Source organism: Penaeus japonicus, unplaced genomic scaffold (assembly GCF_977035675.1).
Source record: "Penaeus japonicus unplaced genomic scaffold, GWHDUDI00000001_assembly GWHDUDI00000030, whole genome shotgun sequence".
NCBI lineage: Eukaryota > Metazoa > Arthropoda > Malacostraca > Decapoda > Penaeidae > Penaeus > Penaeus japonicus.
The window spans coordinates 6,345,960-6,351,599 of record NW_028234432.1 but is presented as its reverse complement, the minus strand read 5'-3'; positions in this window follow the sequence as shown (position 1 = coordinate 6,351,599).

The following is a 5,640-nucleotide window of genomic DNA, read 5'->3' as shown; positions in this document are numbered from 1 at the left end:
GGTTGGGGGAGGGCAGATTAGGAGGTAGGGGAGGGGGGGGGGGAGTGCTCGCATGTGTCTCGGATCGTGGCTAGCACTTCTAAGATATTGTTTTATTTTTTTTATTTTTTTTGTTTTTTATTATTAATTATATTTATATTTTGTACTATATTACAATGCAAGTGTATAGCAGACAAATCGGAAAATGACTGTCTGAATTTCTAGAGTTATTTTTCCTACTAGACTATAATATAGATAAAATGACTTGAAGTTTAGATTAATGGTGTTTTTGTCTTTTTTTTTATATCTTCTTTCTTTCTTTCTCTAGATTATATATATTTTATATTGATGAATTACTTTTCCCCTCACCCCCTTTGTTTTTCTATGGATATGATTTATTCAATGCTAGAATTTTCTGATTTCTAGATTTTCTTATTGTTTTTTTGTGTTTTTTTTTTGGGTCTTAAGTTTTTTTTTTTTTTGTGCCTTTTTTTTTTGATCTTTTTATGCCTTTTTTTTTTTTTTGCTTTTTTTTTGTTTTATGACTTTATATTTTTATTTATAAAATTTTTGGTACGTCGTTTTGTTTTAATATCGGTAGCTTGTCTGATACTTCTTTTTATCTTTCATAGATTTATGATTTATTATATTAATTTAGTATGTTTTACCTATACTAAGCAGCTCTTATTGCCTGCTAAGTTAGTTCTCTACTTTTGTACCTCCGCTATCTCTTTCTGCTTCTTCCACGAGATTATGTAATTTTGTTCCAGTTGATCTTTTACCCAATTAGCAACTCTCTTGTCTCTTATCCCTTACTATTAGCTCACTTACAGCTCACCCTCATTTGAGCAATCTGATCCCACCCTAGTGTTTTCCACGTAACTTAGCGTTGCTTTCATGCTAATGGCTACTCTAGCCTCCCTTTCTCACATCAATGATATGCCTTGTTAAGTATCGTACTCTTGTTTTTATTATTTGTTGATTGGTTGGGTGTTCTCTTCAATTCAACAGTTCAGCATACACGTTCTTTTTTACGTTCCCTTATCTCCATTTTCCATACTAGAGCTCTTCTCAATTAGAGACTAACTTGTTACTCTCTCGTTGTCATTTTCTCTTTTTCCTCTTTAATCACAGAGCGTCTTTTTCTCCAAATTGATCAACTACTCTCTCTCCTTTCCACAACTAGCTCCTCTCTATTCTGTTGCAACTATTTCTGAATCCTGCCTTCTCTGTCTGCTTTTCCCATCAGCTTCTCAATTTGGTCTATACTTCCTTTCAATCGGTCTTCTGGTCTCTTCTTCTCATTCTCTTTCGTTCTTCCCTTACCTAGACATGATCTCCTCTTGTTAAATTTATTCACTAACTTCGTTCCCCCTTTACCCTTCCCTACACTCGTCTCGCCTCCCGAATTGCAACTGTTTCCTCTTCCTCGCTTCCAGCCCCCTCTACAAATCAGTCTTCTTCTCAATTAGCAAGCTCCCCGGCTCCCTATCCCACATAGCAGATTGCAGTAAGTCTGCCAAATTGATAAGCAAGCACACTACGGACCTCTGATTTCTAGATTTTTTTCCTTCCTCTTCGTCCATCTCACTTTTTCTAAGCTCCAATTGCAACACCACCCTTCCCTTCCTACTTCATTATTTACAGTCTCCGGGTACAATGTCATTAGATAATTACTTTCTAGATTGCTACCTCTTTTACTGCTTTGACAATTCTTAGAGCTCATCTTGCAATATATTGTAAAATTTCCTGTCTACCGGTTCCTGTTCTCTCATATCTCTATATGACAAAATTGTGTTTTCAATTAGTCTTCAATCTTCTAAGTATCTGTCCGAATACTTATCTGCCGATGCTACTTTTTCTATATTCATTTATCCTTCCGTTCTTAATTCAACTATGATTCTTAGTTAACTCTGCCCGTAAATTCGCAACACCCCCCTTCTCTCTCCTATTTTTCGCCGATGCACAGCTCCCAATTTGCAAACTAACATCAAGCTCTCTCCGCTTCCAACTACAGATGCTCCCTAACGTAATCAACGTAACACAATTGCGTGCCGCTTTCGACAAGCACAGACTTCCCAATTGAAACTTACCCCCAAATTCAAGCCTACTCCACACAGCATATCAATGACTCTAATTTGAGCAAACTTACTCTTTGTGGCGGACCCTGAGCCGCCCTTCCACCTACGCTTTCCTCGTAGACTGGTACACCGCTATCTTCGCCGTTCTCCTATCCACACTTAGCTTTCATCTATATTTCTCAAATTGAAATCTTTGTCTTCACCTCCCTCCATATCACATATTGAATTCCTTCAATTTCCGGCATTCTATCCTCCCATTCTCTCACAATCAGCTCCCAATTCGCAACATATCCTTCCCCCCATCCACACAGCTCCTCAAGTTTCCCAGACTTCTCCTTAACTCCTTTTCCTCTACACTCCCTGCCTATTTCTTCCTCCTTTCCCAACTCCCACTCTCTTCCAGACGATATATGATCACTTCCCTAATTTTCCTGTCAATAACTTACCTCTTATTTTCCCTTCCATTCACAGCTCTTCTTCTCTCATGTTTGCGAACTCCCTTCTCTTGTCCGAAACATCTTCCAGTATCCTGTTCTCCCAATTGCAGACGATAAAAGTCAGCCCAGTACTTCCTTGTTCACTTACAGACTAGCTCCCAATCCCAACTCCCATCCCTTCCAACAAAACCGAGATTCTGCAAATTGGTGTACGTGTTTGTGTACGCAACCGGTGGAGAAGAGGAGGACTGTTCTCGGACTCGGCAACGTTACCATCATCGATGGAGGGAAATCCGCTCCGATTTCGTGCGTGCTAGTGGGCAGCCTTGCCTCCGAGTTCATAAAGAAAGGCTGTCCCTTCACCATGGGGTGCGTGTTTCAGTGTTATTTGGTTTTGTGTGTGTGTTTTATATAAATAGTATGAAGTGAATATGTTTAATTGTAATGAATTTATTATATATATATAAAGTAAATTAGACTATATATAAATATATAATATAAGTATGAATATAATGGAATAATATATATATATGTATGTGAATATATATATATATATATCGTATATACATATATATATATATATATATATATTAATATTATATGATTATATATATATAGTCACACCACACAACACCACACAACACACAGCTACGACAGTATATAAGTTCTCCAGAACATTTATAGTAAATATAGTATAAATATAATAATATAGACATTAATATACAAACATAAGTATAAGGTTGCATATATAATATAAAATAGAAAATATTTAAATAAATAAATGAAAAAATATATCTATATATATATTTATTGCCGAATGAAAGAAAATATTATAGAAAATATAGATATATATGAATAATATATAATAAAATAATAACTAAATATGTAAATATATATAACATCACATATATATTACTAAGTAGAAAATAACAAAAAAAAATGCTCAAAAAAATTCTATTTGAAATCATATAACACAAATCGGTACACAAGTACAATCTCACTAATCATGCCACACACAGCATATCACGACACACACAACACAATTCAATCACACAAGTCTAATCAAAAAAACAAACAAATGAGAATAGTATATAATGTATATGAATGTAAAAACATCTAATGACCACCCTCGTACAGTAGTGCGCAACGTAAAACTCTACCAGTCTCATATCTACTATTCTACTATACATATAATTTACTAACTTAATAAATATAAAGATCTAAATCTTCATAAAAATACCAACTAAAAATGGGTTATTAAAATCTACAATTATCAGCGTCTGCTGTAACTGTTACACACTGTTAAAATGTAGTGTGTTACATTTTTATTATAAAATACTTCACAACCTGAGATCCACGTCCTCATATCATTTCGTTACACAACATACAAACAAATAAATAAACTATATAAATACAATACCATCATATATAAAATATTAGAGAATACAAGTAATGAATAGGCTAGTATAATTTTATATAAATCCATAACAGTATTATGAAATTTTAATATATTTGCCGTATCATATATATAAATACACTGCATATCCATTATATATCATATTAATATAAATAGATTATTATAAAACATACCTAAATATGATAAAATAATATAATAAAAAGGAATATAAATAATATATATATAAGATATCAAAATATATATAAATGTCATAAACATACATATAATCAATAATGATAATCTATATGCTATAATGATAACATATATACATAAATATATATAACTATTGTTTGTGTGGTGTATTTTGTATAGTGTTTGTAGTGTGAGTGTGTTGAGTTTGTTGAGTTGAAGTATAAGTAGGTACATAGAGTAAAGAAGTAAAATATTATAAAAATATAAATATAAATATAAAAATATAATATAATTTATATATATTTAAATTAATAAACAACAAAACACAATTAATATATCTCTATATAATAAATATAATATGATAAATAGTATATAAAAATCAGCGTAAATAATTATGAATATCATAGAGCAAGTCATGGATATATAAATAGAGCGCGACAACAAATATACTAGGATATAGTATATATCTAAATATGTCCGTCAATAGATTTCTATTTACATAGATTCTAGCTATAATAATAATATATATCTATAGATCTTATAATATATGATAGCAATATAAATAAATTTATAAATAATTCTATATCAGAAAATATATATGATATCTGAACATATATAAATATGATATGAATTATATAAAAAAGTTATTCATATCATAAATATCTATAATATAGAATATTTTAATATATTAAAATATAATATTTAATTAATGATATGTTTCTTCTCATATATTTTGTTTTACTTCACTACATATCTCTCTTACATACATAGTCTCATTGATATTCATATATTATATATAAATCATAACTATTATATATATATATCTTATTATATAAAATACATAAAATATATATTATAATAAATATAATATATATATATCTAGATATATATCATTATATTATATAGTTAATAATATAATTATATATATATATTATATATTCACATATCTCATATAATATATCTTATAAATGTAGGTACTTGTATATTAGTAGTTTATATATAGATCATATATCTTATATATACTCTATCATTTATATTATATAATTATACGCACCCAAAACTACACAGCACATTCACAACATAAACACACGGAACACGCACTATACGCATAGCTTTCACGTCACACTACTCACACATCACCCACACACAAACCCACGCCAACACAAGTTACTACACCACATACACTTCTAACTCACACACTACACAGCACTATACACACACACGTCCCAATCCCACACTCACCAACTCAACACACACAAACACACACACACACACTATTCTCACACACACATAACTCACACAATCATACCATGTGACACATTCATACTAACACACGACTCCACACTCACACTCACACAAACACATCACTCACACACCAACAACACAGCACAACACACACAGTATATATAGCTATATATAGACATTTTAGTAGGAAGTTCATATATAGTGATATGTAAATCTATATTATAAAAAGGAATCTACACACGCGATAACAAAACACACTACACCACACATATACCCTACACACATCATCACACTCACACCACTCGCAACG